The sequence below is a fragment of the Lissotriton vulgaris genome, chromosome 1_1 (genome assembly GCF_964263255.1).
Source record: "Lissotriton vulgaris chromosome 1_1, aLisVul1.2, whole genome shotgun sequence".
Taxonomy (NCBI): domain Eukaryota; kingdom Metazoa; phylum Chordata; class Amphibia; order Caudata; family Salamandridae; genus Lissotriton; species Lissotriton vulgaris.
In genome coordinates, this window is record NC_141685.1 from 1323457715 (window position 1) to 1323478400 (window position 20686).

The following is a 20686-nucleotide window of genomic DNA, read 5'->3' on the forward strand; positions in this document are numbered from 1 at the left end:
AAGTATAATGGTGTTCACTCTTTTCAAGTGAGTATCCAAGTCGTCGTCTGTGAGATAGATATCATCTACGTAAGATAATGCCTCATCATCATAGATTTGTAGTAACTCTGTTACCCTAGCTGAGAATAGTCCTGGGCTGTTCTTGAACCCCTGTGGGAGTCGACAGAATTTCTGCGACCCAAATGCTGAGAAAGCGGTCAAATATCTGCTTTCCGGTGCAATGTTTTGACAAAAGAAACCATTAGATATGTCTAATGTCGTTTTATATTTTTTCCTAACTATGTTATTCATTAGGGCTGCACTATGCGAGTTTTGTACTGCAAAAGTTTTACAACATGTATTAAGGTGTCTGTAGTCCAAAACTAGACGATATGAATTGTCTGGCTTGGAGACAGGAAACAAAGGATTGTTCATTTGAGAGGTGCATGTTTCAATCACCCCCTGGTATTCAAGTTGATCTAAGATCTCCCTGACTTGTTTTTTAGCTTCTTGCTTAATGGGATACTGCCGTTGGGCAGTTGGTTCACTTTTTAATTGGATTTTGTGAGGAGTTGAGTCCTCATCCCATCCCACATGATTTTTATATAATGCAGGTGCCTGGGCTACTGCCCATTTCCTTGCATATGTATATTTTTTTATGAATCGGAATGTGATTCGAGAAGGCAGGCATAATCATTTCTTCGCCACGAGGGCACTCCCTGACAAACTCTGGGGGCCAATCTTTTTCAGCTAACAGAATATCGTAGCCTTTTGAGAGCTTATCCCAAAATAGACCTCTTATTTTCCTAGTCTTATCACCCTCTATACGCAATGTTATTTCGTATATTTTATGGGGCTCGCTAAGTCTGGTGTCGGCAGTTTCAACCTGAATGTATTCATTCGTGTCCACTGTCTCCAGATGACTCATCAATATCTTGCGCGCTATACTGATTTCTGCTGCACTGTCCAACATTGTCAATGCCCACTCCCCGTTTTTCAACTGTGTCCTCAGTATTCTCGGCATGGTTGATTACTCTAATACTGGCTACCTTCTTTTTCTGAAATTGAGATTTTTTACTCTGAGCAGGTTCCTTGTCTTTGGACTTGGTGTGCTCTCCTGGGTCTGACCGTCCTCTTCTTTCCGAATTCTGCGGAAAAGATCGAGAGGGACGTGTATCAATACTTTGATATCTATCAGGTTTTTTCAGATTATCCCTATTTCTAAGGTTATATCTTTTCTCAGAGGGCTCCCTCTGGGGAGACTGGTGTTCTCGAGTCGGAGTTCTTTCCCTCCGTCGAGGAGACTTTCCTCTGGACTGGAAAACTTTTTCCTTGGGAGTGGATTGTTTATTTCCATCCCAGCTCTTTTTAGGAGTATTTACATTATTTTTAATAAATAATTTTACTAACTCTCTATATGCTTTTGTTAATTCTCCTATGTTAACTAAGAGTTCTTCTTTAGACATTTTTTGCAATGTCTGGATGTGGTGTGTAGCTGGCTAGAACCGGCCACGTTGCTCCTGGTGTACCTAGTGGACCGAGCCTGGTTATGTGATCATTATGTTTTAGGGCGCCATTAAACCAGAGCAGGTGCTCTTGAAATTTAAGTGGAATTTCAATCTCCTCGAAAGGAGCGTACTCTTCCGGAGGTTCCTCTATTTTGTAATAGTGAAACTCTTTTGTTGTAGCGTTTGCCACTGGAAAGTTAATCCATGAATAGAATACCTCTGTCTGCCGATACTCGTGAGCCTCTATCACGAAAATTACTGTACCACCTTGTGGTGTCAGTCCGTTCTCTATAAGTTTTAAAGTTATAGATTTTCTTAAGTGGACCGGGATGATAATAGCATCCGGGTCAGTGTGTTCGGGACCCTGCTGAGTCGCATCTGCTGCGGCCCTAGTGGTTCCGTTTTCTCCTGGCATTGTTAAAATGCAAGGTTTGCAGAGTTGGTCTCCAAGGAGACAAAGATTAGGTGCACAATATTTTGGAACACTGTATCCTTCAACGTTGAATAAACCAGAGCTTTACATAGGAATCTCTTCCTACTGAGGTCGGGCGGATTTTAACCTTTCACCCACTCCAGACGTCTATTGGAGTATTTACGGGAGAAAGGGGTCTGTGTGAAATATGCACGACTGAGTTACTCTAACGTCTTGCGTTAGTTTATCGCCTTACCAAACGTTTGGGCGCCATGTAGTGTAGTTCCTAGTTTCCCACTAGGCCCTGCCCATTGGAATAACATAAACAGTAGTATCGACGTAGAAGTGCGGATCTTCCAGGCCTCTACTGACTATGCTAGACTTAATTGGGTTTGTTACCAACTAGCTCAGAGGTCACTGGAAACTTTCTTCTCTGCATAGGAAGTGATCAGCTTCCCTGGCACAGACAAGAAGGGATTCAGCTTTCCAACAACCGTGCAACATGACAACTTTGCTCCTCAGATTAAGAGTCAATCTCTAGGGTCGTGTGAAACAATAGACATGTATTTCACTCAGTCAGGTTAGTGCAGTTTACTTTCACAATATGTAGAGAATAGAGAGACGGGCGTTTGTCAATAAAGGGTTAACATTTATTGAACAGTCTTTCTTCTCGTACAAGAGAAATGTATTGCCACAATTGCAAGACTTGTTATTATAAAAAGTATGTACAGTAAGATAAGTATTGTGAAATAATACTGTAAAAGCATTGATATGGTTTCTTAGCCATACAATGGTTTAAAAGTAATAAAAGATATATACAGTCATATATACATTAGGCTAAAATACTCAACTGGTGCTTCTAACTACGCCTACCCCAGTGTGCCTGACCTAAGCCTAACACGTGGAAGGGGAGTAAGTAAGTAGCTTTAAGTTAAGTTGGTTTTGCCAAGGTTTGCTTCAAGAATTCTCATCTAAGGGTTTAGTCAACACCATACCTCTGAATAGAATGATGGAGGTCTGGTATCTCCTTCAGGAGGAACTCGGTATCCCAGTCACCCGCGAGGGCAGACTAGAAACGCTGGAGCTGGATTTCTCTGTTCAGCGCGTCGAAGAGGAGGAGGGGGGACAGCGTCCGCGGGCAGCTTGGCATCTGCTGGGCTCTTTGCAGAGGGACGGCTGTTCAGCTCCTAAGCTCACCACACCATCGTTCGCGCTTTAGCAGCGATAATGGTATCAGTAGCTTCACCAACAGCAGCAATGGGACACTGGCTGCAGCAACAGGCTCGCTCGCAGACAGCATACAACGGCTGGCAACAGGCTATTGCTTAAGGCAACGTTGGTAATATTTATACCTGACAGGTGCCTGGTTTGACGCAAGTTTGCTGGACATAAGACGTCAATTAAAGATGTCACTAGGAAGTGATAGCTATCAGTTGCTCATTAGAGTTCCATTACTAATCAAAACACAGCAAGCGGGGATTTCCAGGTTTGCTGAGTTTTTATCTTGTTGAAGAACTCGGAGTGTTAATCTAGGAATATCAGATAGTGACTTCTGCTCTGTCATTGCACTAATTGGTTGCAAAGGAAGTGGCAGAGAACTATTCTGGAATGTGGCACTGTTCGTGTGAGGCCAGAGATGACTTTCTGAATATCGCACTTGAACGGTTATGCCAATATAGGGAATAAATGGATTTATAGCCGAATAGGGGCATAAGGTCACAGTATTGATCAGGAACCTAGATAAACACGCAACAAGAGCGAGTGAGAGAGAGAAAGAGAGAACAAATGGCATTAAAACTGTGAGAGAGAGAAAGTTATAGATGGAGCAGTTAATACTGGAGAAAATACTCATAGCTCACCTTTTGCCTCCGTTGTGTGTCCAAATACATGCTGGTTCATAGTGCACCCTCCAGTTTAGGGATCTGAAAGATAGTATATAGAGTTAGTAATAGCATAGTACATACAACTGCACATGTATATTTTTGCTTTATTTATTTGTACACTCATAATAATAAATTTCATCAACTTCCACTGTAAGGAGGTGTCTGTGCGCTGTTTTTCTTCCAAAGTGTTATATCCCATGCACTCCCACTGCATAGCGGTGAGTTCTCAATATTGCGTACCTAGACTGTTGCACCCCATTGACTCGCAGAGTCCGGAGGTGAGTGTTTTTCTTAGTAAGTCAGAGGCAGATTTAGAAGCTCCTTGCACCACTTTTCCCATGGTAAAAGTGACACAAAAGTGGCGCAAGGGGTTTGTAGATCTGCCCCTCAGACTGTTGCAACCTATCCTCACTTGTCGGAGGTAATTGTACATTTCTACGCGGTAAAGCTGCTGCACCCTACCCACTCTCTCCTTTCACAGATGACTTGTCGTTGTTTCGGAAACAAGCTTATTTGCTCACCTTGTGTCATTAAAATAAAAATGGTTCTGTTGGGTCGGACCAATTACTTTTGAAATATATTCATTAAATGAGACCACAAGCTCTCTGATACAAGTCCAACAATTTGAGAAATAAATGCTCAAAAGCTTTAAACCATGTAATCAAATAATTGTATTAAGAAATTTCAAACATTTGGTATCCGAATTGCAATCATTCTTAGATAACATTCAATGTCTGCAGTGACTGTCAAGTATAAAGTGACTTTCAGTGAAAAGTGGTCAGTGAATGAAGAAATATACAGTGCAATTTATGTACAGGTATATACAAATATCTTCGTTGGCCAGATAACAATTGTAAACCAAGGATTCCTAGAGTTCCTATCCGGATCCTGGTATTTCTGGGCCTATGGTGTTCGTCGACGTTTCGACCCTTTTGCGCCCCAGTTGATGGTCACGGCGGGTCTTTATCAAGACAGAAGGGGACAGTTTGGGTCTCAGACCGGAGAAACTCAGCCTGAGCCTGTTGGTGGCGGTACTGCCAATCAATTCTTGCAAAAACGATTTCTAATCAGAACAGATGGAGGCGCTTAGTTCCTCTCGTGCAGACTTTCAGCGCCTGCAGGTATGTAGGACTGCGTACGCCTAAATACCGTCGTCAGTTTTTTGTATCCAGTCTGATGCAGCCCATCGACTCCCTACGTTGCGCACCCAGGTTTCACTGCTCACCTTTTCGTGGACAGGACACCTTCTACATCATACAGTCCCGCTCTGCCACCAAGAAATCTGACATATGGTATGATATTGGTATGGCTAACGTCATATTCGTGCTCCCATGTTATGTTATGTTATGTTAATGGGGTAACTTATATAGCGCACGGCTACTCCAAGGAGTGTCCCGGCGCTTTCTGACCCGTAGCTGAGAAAGAAAGATGGAAAGAACAGAACATAACAAATTACTGATTGTAAAGCCAAGTTTTCAAAGCCTTTCTAAAGGCAAGCAGATTGGAGGTACGGCGAAGATCAACAGGAAGGGAGTTCCATAGTTTGGGGGCGAGATGTTTAAAGGAACGTCCACCTATCCTGACCTTCCTAATGGGAGGAACCGTTGCCAGGCCGAGGCATTCAGATCGGAGAGATCTGGTGGGTTTATAGAAAAGGAGCCGTTTCTGAATGTACGAGGCCCCAACCAGATGGAGTGCCTTATGGGCTAATGTGAGAGCTTTGAAAGTAATACGCTTCTTGACAGGGAGCCAATGAAGGGAGGAAAGCAACTCAGATGACCTAGCTTGCCGAGGTAGGCCGAAAATAGCCCTTGCCGCTGAGTTTTGTACTACCTGAAGTTTATGAAGGAGGTAATCCGGTAAACCCAGGTAGAGAACATTTGAATAGTCAATCCTGGAACAGATCAGAGCCTGTACTGTCAACTTCCTGTGGACTAAAGGAAGCAGAGGAAGGAATTTACGCAGCATTTTTAGCAGACCAAAGCAGGTGCTGGTGAGACCTGTGATCTGTGTTTTCAACGAAAGGGTATTGTCGATTTTGATCTCCAGGTTTTTAGCAACCACGGAGGAAGAGGAAGGGGGTGACATGCACACCGGCCACCATTCCTGCCAAGGCGGGTCTGCCTGACAGCCAAAGAAGAGCACCTCAGATTTATCAGGGTTGCACTTGAGGCTGCTTCGCTGAAACCAGTCGTAGACAGCCCCAAGGCAACCACGGATGCTCTCCCCGTCGAACTCCATGCCCTTCTTGCAGGTGAAGAGAAGCTGGGTGTCGTCAGCGTATGATATGATCTGGGCACCCATGGACTCCGCAAGTACCGCCAATGGAGTCATGAAGATGTTAAAAAGGGTCGGGCTCAGCACCGACCCTTGTGGGACTCCGACATCCATAGGCGGCACCTCGGCGGAGTACGGCGGGGCCCAGACCACTTGTCGACGACCCGCTAGGTAAGATCTCAGCCAGCTCAACACCGTCCCTCTGAGACCAATCTCGTGAAGTCTTCTCAAGAGGACCTCGTGCGGGACGGTGTCGAAGGCCGCCCCATCATCATCGCAGGTTCGTCACCCGCTCAGTCCTTCTGGTACCACTAACTCAGTAACCAAAGAGGCTACCCAAGTAGTGGTGGGCCCTTGTACTCAGTGGTTCGGGCCTACATGAGGCGTCCAAACCACTAGGACGGGCCATCTCAGCGTTTGGGATGGGAGCAACTCTAAAATGGTGTAGAGCACGTGCGCCCCATCTTTTTTATGGGTACGGACACATGTGTAGTGACGTATGTGCTGGATGGGTGTGGTGTGGGTGTATACCAGCCATTAGAGAGTGTGTGTGTGTGCCGTTCTGACAACTAGACCTGGAACTAAGAAATCACTACAATGGAAATCTGGGCAATGTTTTGTTTTTGTTTTTTCCTGGTAGCGTAAGTGGAGTGGGCTAGCCTGAAGTATGCCAGTGCTGTGTGAGGCTCTGAACCATGATTCCGGAGCTATGGACATGATTCCGTTGTTAGCTATATGAAAAATCAAGTGATTTGGGTGTCCGTTTTGTAGTGCTGACGTCACCCGGGTCTTAAAAGCAAATGTGTCATTATATCTGTAAAGTCCCACAACTTGGCCAACATGGAAAGTACGGGGTATCACTGACTTGATATTCGTTCAAAGTTGCATACATAAAAGATGGTAGACATGATGCATTTCTGTGATTATGAATGTTTGTTGTACATTCAATGGAGTGTTGTAGCTGTAGTAATACAGGGCTGTGAAAGGTTTAAGTTGCAATTTTTGGCACATGAAGGGCAGCTAATATATATACGTTTGTGGTTATTCAGGTACACTGTAGAACTTGGTGCTGGAACTCAGTGTTCGAGGCTCGGAGTTGCGTCCACATCCTGTTATTGTAGAGTAATGACGTAATGTACGCATGCCTAAAAATGTACTGTAAATACGGTGGTCATGTAAATTGCTGATTTAGTTTTGAGTTGATTTTGCGCTATATAAATATGCTAAAAAAATATTTTAAAAAAGGAGGAATAGCCCACACTTACTGTCAGAGGTAAGATGGTTGTATACGCTATTTATAGGACAATATAATGTGGTAGGGCGCAGAAGCATCATTTTACAAACATAATAAATACATAGACACTGATAGATAGTTGAAGTGGGTCCGGGCACATGTGCTCAACTCCATTTTATTACGGTGTTGTTGGTAACAAGTAGAAAAGTAATCATGATATTATACACAGATATTTAATCATAAACGGTTTATGACTTCTGCTGCACAAAGGTAGGAGCACTGTATGTGAAATAATACACAGAAGATTCTATCGTAAAGAGTTCATGAGTTGTGGTGCACTGAGGTGGGGCGGTTTGTGTGGAACCTGCGATGATGCGTGGTTTAGGCAGACCGCACTGGTTAAAATGTGTTTTGACTATTGAATTTTGCCTTAACAAGGGCACGTGTCGATTATTTACGGTGTACTAAGTTAGTGGTATGTCTGGTGTTTAGCTTGTGCTAACCCTGTGATGATGCGTGGTCTGAGCGGGCTTCACTGTAACCATTTACTGTTGCATACTGGACTATATGAACTTTGACGGGGTGGAAACTAGCATTGATGGTTATCAATTGCTGTGCAAACTAGGTGTACTGATTGCTCCCCATAACAAATTAAACTATTCCACTCCACGCAGTGCATTCTAACTTTCACAAATTGGGGACGTATGTCTGGTGCGATGTTGAATATGATACCCCGGAGGTACTTGGTATTGCCGGTGGTGGAGGTATAATTTTGGCGCAATCTTCTACATTCTTTGTGACCATAGTTCATAGGATGCAACGATTGCAGGTGCTTGCACATACTAGCAGTACAACAGCACTATTTTTTTCTCTGCTTTAAAGAATTCGAGGCTGAATTTAATACAGTCTGTAGTGTAGATCAAAAGGTAAATTCAAGTTCTTTACCCTACTGTCCACAGTGTACATCGAAGCTACTAGTCAGTTCAGTTATAGAAGAATGCATTTTTTCACTTATTTTAACAAAATCTGAATACATACAGTATAATTGTCTCTGCATTAAATAAATCAAGGTTGAATTCCCTGCTATCTATAGTGTATATACTATCTATAGTGTAGATGCAAAGGTGAATTCAAGTTATAAACCCTGTTGTCCGCAGTGTAGATCTTAGGGTGGAGTGTATCATCTGCAATCATGATTGAAGTGGAAGATCGAACATGCATGCAGCGTGCATTTTATTATTCGACTAAATTTATAAGTGATATAATTTTTGAGGGTTTGATAGGTGTTATACTTAGTTTGGTTTCCACTGAGTTAATGGTACCTGAAACAACAAGGTTCTGTGGAGCCTGCGATGATGTGTGGTCTGGGCAGGCCGTACTGATAGTAATGTTTTTCGTCTTGTGAATTCTGGCTTAGTAAGGCCACTTGGCGATTTTGTGTAGGTTTGAGGGACGTTACTTTGTTCGGTACTGCACTTTATAAATAATGAATGAAGAATCAGTTGAATTCTGCCTGAATTCGGCTATGTGGCGAAGAAGTATGGTGCAATAAGTTAGTAGTACCTTTGGGACTGAGCGGGTACATAATCTGTGATGATACGTGGTTTGTGCAGGTCGCACTGGGGGTAATGTTTTTTGATGACAGAATTTTGCCTTAATAAAGCCTTGTGGTGTTTATTTATGCTGTATCGTGTTAGTGGTACGTCTGGTGTTTAGCGTGTGCTAACCCTGCAATGATGTATGGTCTGAACGGGCTGCACTCAAAGCATTGACTGTTGCATACTGGACTGCATGTACTTTGAGGGAGGAAAAAAAGTACCAATGATGGTTATCAATTCTTCAGCAGTAAAATGATCAGAATCAGATGATTATTCCAGTTGTGTAGCCATTTTTGTCTCCAAAAAAGTAATACAGGTTTCCAGTGAAGAAAAAGTGAGGTTCAAATTGTGACCTATGCTATCCACAGTGTAGACTATCATTAAGTGTACCTTTGCACTTGCAGCTTGAATTTTATTATTCAACTAAATATATAAGTTATATAAAAGAAGTTCTTAAAGGAAGCATAATAAAGGGATATTGTATAGGGTTTTGATAAATGTTATACTTAGTTTGGTATTGTATTCCGCAAATAATAAATCAACAGTGTCAAGTGCTTCTGCGCTTCTGGTATCAAGTGGTGAACTCTGTTGATCGCAGTGTACATTTGAAGGCAGTACTTAGTACAGACATTGAGAAATGTTTTTTGTGGCATCCATTAAAAAATTGTCTCTGCCTTACATAAATCAAGGCTAACCTGAATGCTGTCCGTAATTGTCTCTGCATTAAATAAATGAAGGCTGAATTTCCTACTGTTCAAACTTTAACAAATTCTGAGGACATAGTACAATTGTCTTTGCTTTAAATAAATCGACACTGAATTCAATGTTTTCTGTAGTGCTGATGCGCAACTGGTATCAAGTTGTCAATTCTACAGACCGCTGTGTAGATTGAAGGCAGTACTTAGCACAGATACCGTTGACAAATTTAGATCCAAAGTTGAATTCAAGTTGTAAACCATGCTGTCCGCAGTATACATCGAAGACAGTAGTCGATACAGACATAAGTCTGCGGTGCTGTGGCGCTTAGTTTGCAATGGGCCAGTATCAAGGAGGCACGCGGTCATGGCGGCAGCCGCGTGGCAGGGTGCAGACCTTCGCTGTGGCGCAGTCTCTTCTCTTTGCAGAAGTGAACCATGCCCAAGGCTTAGCCTATTTATTTATAGTTTTACGTTGACGTTGTTTACGTTGGACTAGCCCACTCCGCTTCTGTTTCGGGGGGGGTGAACACATCTACATGACCGAAATATTCCCCAGTGTCTGAGATAATAGGGTTGTGAATCCACTATTCAGTACACTACACATAATCAAATATATATCTACACACAGAAGAGTTTTTGGTTTGTATAGTGAATTGTGTCTAGGATTTTAACCGTAGTCTTAACATTGTGTACATTATTGTTGATGTTCGAGTTCTTTCCCTTATACATACTTGGTTGCCGCATCTCTGTACATTGAGCTAGTGTGCTGTTGAGGGGATATATTATTTTGGAAAGGTCTGTTGTCCTGTTTTGCGCTGGCTCTGAGGTACTAGGGGGGTGGGGTCCGGGGGTGGTGGTTGTGGTGGTAGTGGCGCTGATTTTATTTGGTGTCGGAAGTGTATAATTAGAACCTCTGTCAAATATGGCTCTTTAAATATGGGTGTGAGTTGGATGTTATTCACGCAGTACATAGTCGACGTTCTTACATTACTTAAATGTTGATGTTAATTTGTTAGTGGTAAGTGGAACTATTGCCTGATTTTTTTAGGTAGCATTGCAGATTTGGTTTCTTGTTCAAAATATGGGGAAGTGGTCAACATTATAAATAGGAATTGTCATTTAAAAAACCTTTGAAATTTACTGAAAAAAACATTGGTTTCAGGCAGGTTTATAGTTAAGAATTATCATTAAAAAAAACTTTGAAATTCACTGAAAAAAAAATAGGTTTCAGACAAGTTATAATTAGGAATTATCATTTAAAAAACCTTAGAAATTCATTGAAAAACCATAGCTTTCAGGGGTGTTATAGTTTGCTGTAAATTTCACTCATACCAAAATCATTGAAATTCCTCTGTTATAGTTAGTTGTACTAACTGTAACTCTTGCGCCCGCAATCCACTGGTGATGATGTCACATATTACATCATTCATGACATGGTCAGTGACATCACTGATGACATCCCTAATGACATCTCAATTGACATCACTGATGACATCACTGTTGACATCATCCATGTGACAATCAGATACACCTCATCATACACTACCATAACTTTTCATCACTCACTGAAAAATACAGAGTACCATATTTGAATCCATTGACACAGCAATACAAGTATCTAAAAACCTACTCAGTAATTCCTAGATCTACACACACATCTAATCACTTACCTATAGATTCACTCATACATGTTGACGATGATCAATAGAACTAAGCCTGGGCGTAGTTCGCGTAGCCGCACTCCGCGAGCTACGCGAATATGCACTTGCACTCCGCGAACTACGCATAGCTCCGCGAGCATGCGTAGTAGCTTGCTTGACCAGTTCGCAAGCCATTTTTCGTCTTCGGGAGCGCCGTGGAACTCTGGAACCTGCTCAACACCACATCTCCAGACGTCGCCTTCCTCACGGAAACATGGATGAACGCCTCCTCAGCGCCCGACATCGCCGTCACCATCCCGGACGGATACAAGATGACCCGGAGAGACCGCGTCAATGAGACAGGAGGAGGCATCGCCATCGTCCACAAGAACACCATCCGCATCACGACCAACTCAGACGACACCCTCACAGCCGCTTAACATCTTCACTTCCAGATACACACCGACCCCAAGACCACACTCAGAGGCACCCTCATCTACAGACCCCCAGGACCTCGCACACAATTCAGCGAAGACATCGCAGACTTCATCAGCCCGCACGCCCTCGCCTCCGCTGACTACATCCTCCTAGGGGACCTCAACTTCCACCTGGAGAACAACAACGACAACCAACACCACCACCACCCTGCTGGACAACCTCGCCAACCTCGGACTCATGCAACTGGTGAACACCCCCACCCACTACGCCGGACGCACGCTTCACCCAGTCTTCTCCTCCAGCAAGTACATCTCCTTCAGCCACTCCACCGGGCTCCACTGGACAGACCACAGCTGCGTCCACTTCAGCTTCAAAAAGACCACGACTCACCACCACCCGCAACAGGTTCCCCGCAGGAACTGGAACAAGATCACCACCGACCAGCTCACCACTTCACTGAGCCAGAACCCACCCGCCAGCTCAACGGACCCCAACCAAGCAGCCAACAACCTCACACAGTGGATCACCAATTGCGCTCGCCCAACCAGCCTCGACCACTCGCAGTCCGGCTTCCGCACCAACCACAGCACCGAGACCGCCCTCATCGCAGCCACTGACGACATCCGAGCCCTGCTCGACAACTGGGAAACAGCGGCCCTCATCCTCCTGGACCTCTCCGCAGCATTCGATACGGTCTGCCACCGCACCCTAGTGCAGCGCCTCAGCAACATCGGAATCCAAGAGAAGGCACTGGAGTGGATCATCTCGTTAATCACCGGAAGAACCCAGAGAGTCCGCCTCCCCCGTACAGATCCAAGGCCACCGAAGTCATATGCGGCGTACCACAAGGATCATCACTCAGCCCCACCCTCTTCAACGTCTACATGAGCCCCCTCGCAGCCATCGTATGCCAACACAACCTCAACATCATCTCCTACGCCGACGACACCCAGCTGATCCTCTCCCTCACCAACGACCCAGGAACTGCCAGAACCAACCTACACGAAGGAATGAAAGACGTAGTCGAGTGGATGAGGAACAGTCGCCTGAAACTGAACTCAGACAAGACGGAAGTCCTCATCCTTGGATCATCACCCTCCGCCTGGGACGACTCCTGGTGGCCCCCTGCCCTGGGCAGCGCACCCAAACCAGCGGACCAAGCACGCAACCTGGGCTTCATCCTGGACTCCTCCCTCTCGATGACCAGACAAGTCAACGCCGTCTCATCATCATGCTTCAACATCCTACGCATGCTCCGAAAGATCTTCCCATGGCTCACCACCGAAACCAGGAAGACGGTCACACCGGCACTCTTCATCAGCCGAATGGACTACGGAAACACCCTCTATACCGGAACCACAGCCAAACTCCAGAAAAGACTCTAACACATCCAGAACGCCTCCGCACGACTCATCTTGGACATCCCCCGACACAGCCACATCTCCGGACACCTGAGAGACCTTCACTGGCTCCTTGTCAGCAAGAGAATCACGTTCCAACTCCTCACCCACGCACACAAGACCCTCCACGACCTGGGCCCCAGGTACCTCAACAACCGCCTGACCTTCTACACTCCCACCCGCCAGCTACGATCGACCAGCCACGCCCTCACCGCCGTGCCACGCATCCGAAGATCCACCATGGGAGGAAGATCCTTCTCCTACCTGGCAGCCAAGACTTGGAACTCCCTCCCCATCCACCTCCGCCTGACCCAAGACCACCTCTGCTTCAGGAAGCAACTCAAGACATGGCTGTTCGAGCAGTAGCGGACCCCCCTCCCCCAAGTGCCTTGAGACCCTCTGGTTGAGTAGCGCGCTATACAAATATCCTGATTGATTGATTGATTGATTGCCTGCATGCTCGGGATGTGTAGCGCGCGAAATTACCCATGAGGTTTGTCCCGCCCGCTCGCGTCCCCTTATTTCCGGTCACTACTAACGTGTTTGCGAGTTATTCTGTGCCAGATTGCAGTTTCTGCGTGTTCGGCAACTCGATCTTACCGACAAGCATCCTCGCGCACGCGAAAATGCTATTGAGTGCGCGAGAACTACGCTACGCAGCAGTTTGCGGAGTATTCAACAACTTCGCGTTGAGCGCGGAGTTGCCCAAACTCCGCGAACGGAGCGTAGTTCTTCGCCCAGGGTTAAATAGAACACTATCAAATATACGTATACACTTATATTAACATTACACACCAGCTCACATCCTATTCAGTCATGCAGTCATCCCACTCACTTTTGCAAACAATGTACCTTATTTACATTTACTCAGCTACACATTTATACAAATATCACTTCATTTATTCATATAAATAGTAACTCACACTTAGTGTGTTATGAAATCACTATGACAAGTATACAATTATCTATACAGTCAGTCATGCAATCAATAAGTTTTATATTCACTTATTTATATATAACAACTGTCACATACACTGTATTTTATTTGTTCTACTTTGTTGGACATGTACCATTGAGAAATGTTTTTGCTCATCACCACACCCATAAAGATATTCACTCACCCAAACAAGTATTATAAGACGTAGTCTTAACCTCATATACGTACTGAATTAACTATTCACATATCTTTGAGCTGTCACAGACCCCCCACCGAAACACACACACATTCACTCTCCATTGCAAATAATCAGTTAACAAATCAATAACTAATATAGAGTTTCACGAAGCTAGTAACCAACTGGTGCAGCAGTTTACACAACAACTGACCAACTAATATAGATATTCCCAAAGTTTAGTCACTATCCAAAATATTTAGTGAGACACTATAAATTACTCAAGTAAACAATCAATCATCAATCACACTGCTACTAAATCCACTATCCAGATTTTAATATACCCACTCATTCTTCAATGCAGATTGCTATATATATCATACATATTTAAATATGGAACCAAACCACATTCACTGGATGATGTCATCAGTGATGTCATCAGTGATGTCATCAGTGATGTCACTGACCATGTCATGAATGATGTAATATGTGACATCATCACCAGTGGATTGTGGCTGACAACACTAAAGCAACAGGGGTATAGGGCAAAGAATGACTGCACTTTATCCAATATTTTATGGTCTAGTTGTTTTCTGGGTGCCAAGAACCTGAAGTCACATACCCCTAGACTGCCAAGGGCAATGCCCAAAACGCTTTACAATGAAACACAATGGTTCAGCACTCCCACACAATACACAGTAACAATGATAGTCAAAACAATCATAAAAAATCACTTCAGTAGGACTTAAAGTTTTCTTTTTCTTTTATTCAAAATCTTCATACAAAACGTAGCCAACGAGTTTCGTCCAAAGGACTTCTTCAGGGCAAAAGATATGGAGATTATGTAAAAAGTATTTCAGGAATATGATATTCGGAGCTTCCAATATGCGTGGCAATGGTAGCCGTATTTTAAGTAGAACAGGTCAATTCTTCAATTTAAGTATTCATCTTTGTTGACAGTCAGAATGGTGCCAATATACGCAACCAATTCCTATGGTATCTGTAATCGCTTGTTTATTCGCGGCGTGTCAGCTCAACCCCGGTAGCGGCTTCGAATTTGTAGTGGATTGTGGGCGCGAGAGTTACAGTTAGTACAACTAACTACAACGGAGGAATTTCAATGGTTTTGTATTAGTGAAATGTCCAGCTAACTATAACACCCCTGAAACCTATTGTCTCATCATAACAGTGAATGGAAACATCTAAAAATCTACGGCATTGATACAGCAAAAAAGCCACTGAGAGGAGGAAACAGAGAATTGATGCTGCGGAAAAAAGAATCAAGATACATCCTCAGCTTACGAACCATGATTCCGTATGGTCTGAACCAGATTGAGGAAATGTATATACATTTGTAAATAAACCTTGGAACTGGAATGAATTCATGTAAAATAGGCAGAACAATAACAGTCACGTCTAGATCTTTGCATCATGTTTTGTTTTTGGAAATTCAGTTAACATTTAATTTAGTTCTCCTGGAGAGAAACCACACCTATATAAATGCAAAAAATATGAAGGAAAACTAAACTAATTATGACACTAAACTAATTATATTGTTTAATGTCCCTTGTGAAGAAATTATTTTACACTTTGTACATAAGAACTCGGAGAAGTCAAGGGATAACCATGAACGCTGACTCTACTCACCAAATCCTATAATTAAACTACTTAAACATCTTATTGTTTCTTATTGCTTCCCATCTGCATCAGGAGTTCATCCGCTGCTTGTACTGATCTAATGTTAGTCATCTTATTATTATACATTATTTTCATACCAGCAGGGAATGTTAATTGAGCTGTGGCACCCGCTGCTCTAAACGCTTCCAGTCGCCTCCCAAACTCCCATTGCTTTTCCAAGGTAATTCTTGAAAGATCTGACCTTATTAAGAATGTAAACCCCTTTGCAACCAGCGTTTTTTGTTTTAATGCAAGATTAAGTATTTGTTCTTTCAGAACATATGTATGGAAGTTTACTAGAATTTTACGGGGTTTAGATCTCTGGGGGTTTCGTCTAAAGGGATCCCTGTGAATTCTTTGGATGTCCAATGCTATTTCTTCTAGGGAGAGGTCTAGACTCAGGGACTCTTTTAGCAAGCCCGTTATGTATTGTTTTAAATCTGAGCCCTCTGAGCCTTCAGGCACATTCAAAATTCGAAGATTCCCCCTCCTCGCATTGTTTTCCAAGGTCTCCATCCTTTCACTAAGTGCTTGCTCCTCTCTAGAAAGCTTCTGAATATCTTCTTTCGCCTGGTCCAAATTAATAGAAATTATTCCTGTGGTCTCCTCCAGGACTCCCGTTCTTATAGCTAGTCCCTCAATTTTGTTTTCAAGAGATTCACAGTAGCTCCTTATTTCAGCTTGATGCGCAGCTTGATTTGCTGAAGCCTCTGCAAAGCCCTTTCTTATTTCCTGCATAAGAGCTGAAAACATGCCTAGTATAGCCGCTGGAGTTATTTCGTCATCGGCTGCAAACTTGGATTGATCCGTGAGGGAGTCTGTAGAATATTCGATTTGATCGAAATGATCTCCCCCAATTGCGCCGGCATCTTCTTCATTCGAGCTGCCAGGGGGAGCACCAACAGACATCTCTTCTAAATCTTGTGACACGGGAGCTGGTGCTGGTAATGATACTGACTCCTCCCGAGCTAGAGAAGATTGTGATCCTGAGTTTTTCTCGTCATCCCTGTCTGCTTCTCCTAGACTTAATTCACTAGCTTCTGGTTCTATGACCCCTTCTTCTGTTCCATAATCAGTAGCCTTTATTGACTCTATTGTCGTTGAAACCTGTACAGGAGAAATCTTATCCATTAGGAGAGAAGGTTCCACTTCAGAACCAGAACCAGCTGACATGGCGTGATCCCCTGGCAGATGAAGTATTTGGGGTATAACTTTAAAGTAAGAGCGTAATGAGGGGGTGATCTTGGCTTTTTTCTCAGATATGATGTTCTGCGTTTTAGTTTTTGTCTTAATTTTAGACTTCGAGCCGTATTTAGTGCCTCTTCCTTTGACCTCTGTATTTAAGTAAGAGGAAGGTTTTTTATCATCACCTACTACGGTGTGGTCACCAGCCCCACAAGGTGAGCCTACTATCTCAGCCTTATCTTCTAGCAGTGCCCCTTTCTTCTTCCGCCCTCTTTTGCTGGTAACTTTAGTTTTACTGAGGGGGGGGCTGTGTTTTTACAGTAGACTCGCAAGCGACCACCACCTTTGTTAGTCCCTCTTGGCTTAACAGAGTTGAGGTTTGAGGATCAGATGTAGCTAGAAGCCCTTTGTCTCCCCCCTCTTCAATTTCCGCCACCGCAGTTGATAAAGATGAAGGTGCTGATGTAGATATTGACTGAATGCACGGCAAATTAGAAACAAGTTCTGGGGCACTATGCAGGCTTTTATCAGAAGAGACTGCGTGGTATGGCTGCCCCAGTGTTCTAAGTAACCTCCCTCTCCTCAGCTCCAGCGCGGCTGACTGTAAACGGAGTAGCGGTGGTTGTGATAACCGAGGATGTTTTAGCTCACTCGTGGGCTCCTGTGGATGAGACTGCAAAACCCTCTCAGGGAAGTCTAAATAATGGATAGGGGGCTGTTTCCCAAAATAAAGGCGTACTGTTCCTTTAAGGACTTCTTCGAGAAATATTAAAGACAGCTCACTTATCTCATTTGGTGAATTCTGCCAGACCTCCAACAGGGAATCCGTGAAATTCTTCAGAGTCCCTCCGCACGCTCCCAAACGATTACAGGGGGAATCAGAGCAGAGTTCAGGGCTGTGAATCATTTGCAACACTTGCAGCCAGCAGCAACCCACGTTCTCCCCGCCCACCGCTGCCGTCCTGCACTCAGGCAGAAAGCGGACTGACGGTGACTCAGTCTTGATCTCGATGAGACAGGGCTGCATCCCCCGCCACGAAGATCTCCAGTTCTGTGAAAGTCGTCCCGTCAAATCAGGTGTCAGCTCCCTTAATTAACGTGAGTGTCAAACATCTATTTCGATCCGATTTTAGACGGTGTGGCTGTCCTCACCAGGAGCTCTTCCCGGAGCACTGCGACCGCTTAACCAGCGGCCGCCATGTTTCCCCTTGCCAGGAGTTCACGGAGGGGCGCTATCTACCGGACATTGCACCGGTTGGATATCGCAAGGGTTTTCCAGGGAATGGGAGGGGGGTGGGAGGGTGGCACGTAGCTAGGGTAGGTGGTGGGGGGTTGAAAAAAAAAAGTAAAAATGTCCTCAAAAAGCCAAGATATAATAATCGTGATAATAAGAAAGTGGTATCGCAATCTTATCAAAAGAGTTTTAGACAAGTATGGGTTGGTCTAGTCGTATCTTTCTGTCTCCCTTTTTTGTCGGGAATATATGCCAAAAATGATTAACATAAAATATTGCTCCTGGAATATTAATGGCCTGCGCACCAAACCTAGGGCAAATAAAATCATGCAATATTTACGAGATCTGGATGTGCAGGTCATTGTTCTCCAGGAGACTCATTTAACAAACTCTGAGATGATGGACTTAATTAAAAGAAATAAGTGGATAGACTTTGCGGTCTCCACTACTCAGGCTAGTAATACCAGAGGGGTATCTATAATTTTCAAGAAAGGAGCTAAAGCTAGGCTGATATCTCAACACGTCGATCCAGGCGGAAGATGGGCCATAGCCTCTGTAGTAATAGCGGGCTCTCAAACCACAGTCGTGGGCTACTATGGGCCGAATCAGGACGATTCTACTACTATGGAGACTATGTTTTCACACTTGCTCTCCTTTCCTGAGCCAACTATTATAGCTGGTGATTTTAATATTGTCTTAAATCCAGTTTTGGATAAATCCCCCAATAGTCGATCCTTAGCTTTGTCAAAATCTAGGTTAGTGCTACAATCTGCAATGAAAACATATGGGTATTCTGACATATGGAGGGAGAGGTCTGGGGACCAACAAGGAGTGTCTTTCCGGAATTATAAGTATAAACATCAGTCAAGGATTGATTTCATCTTGATCAGCCGAAGGCTGACTGATCATGTAAGATCCATTGAATATTTACCTCTCCATCTCTCAGATCATTCTGCAGTATTAATGGACCTAACCTATGTAACGGAGAGATTGCCCTCTAGATGGTCCTTTGATCGATCACTTTTTACCTTACCTGATGACATACTATATCTCAATAGAGAAGCACACAATTTTTTTTTGATTAATAATGACTCAGCATCTACAAGGATCATCTGGGACTCGTTTAAAGCATTTCTAAGGGGTCTTATAACAGCTAAAGTGTCTCATAAAAGGAGGCAATATAAAGAACAAATTTGCTCAATTGAAGGAAAGATAATAAACCTCCAAGGAGTTATTGATAGTAATACTGGGGTAGATGAGTCCATTATGTATAATTACAGGAAAGAAATGGCGACCTTGAAAGCAGACCTGGGTTCAGTATTGAATCTTAGATTGCAGCAGAGATGGGAAGCAAGCAAATTAGCCCATTTTGAGTACAGTGAAGGAGCGGGTAAAATGCTTGCGTGGAAGACTAAATCAGATCAGGTCCGGAATAACATTGCAAAAATCAAGGTGGGCAACGATTCCTTTTCATCGGATATTGAAATTAGAAGGGCCTTTAAGATCTTCTTTGAGTCAATCTATAAGGAGGACGTTGAAACCCGATCTGAGGAGGTTGACGATTGGTTAAGTCATATGAATCTCCCTAGTCTTACACAAGCTCAGTCTCAAGCATTGGATGATATTATCACCGAAGGAGAAGTAAGGGCCGCTATAAAAAAAAGCAAGAAGGGAAAGGCAGCGGGCCCGATGGGCTACCAGCAGAAACTTATAGAATGTTAGAAGATGAGATAGCCCCCTTCCTTACTAAGATGTTCAATCAGATCCTTATTGATGGCCAAACTCCCCCATCAACATGGGATAATGCATCGATTACACTCATACTGAAGCCTGGAAAACCCAAGGACGCTTGCGAATCATACAGGCCCATATCAATATTAAATGTGGATTATAAGATTTTCACCACAATTTTAGCCTCCAGGTTAGCCTTAGTAGCCCCGGCAGTCCTCCACGCAGATCAAAAAGGATTCGTAAAGGCCCGACAACTATATGAATTAACGTACGACTTAATAGGGGCTATAGATATCGCGGTGGCACAGAACTTACCATTGACTGTTCTCACCCTGGATGCGACCAAGGCCTTCGACAGGGTTAATTGGGTGTACCTGTCGGGGGCCCTGGCTAAATTTGGGGTAGGGAAGAGATTTTGTCGTGCAGTTAGTCTATTGTATGCCAGTCCATCGGCAAACCTATTAATTAACGGTGAGTTGTCAGACCCCTTTGATATAACTAGGGGGACTAGGCAGGGTTGCCCGCTTTCCCCACTTTTGTTTGACTTTTATATTGAACCTCTCGCACAACAACTGAGGAGAGAGAATGCCATTATTCCTTTTTGTCACAAAGGGTGGGAAAAGAAGGTTGCGTTATACGCTGACGACCTGCTCGTTTTTACATCAGACGTAACAACTGCA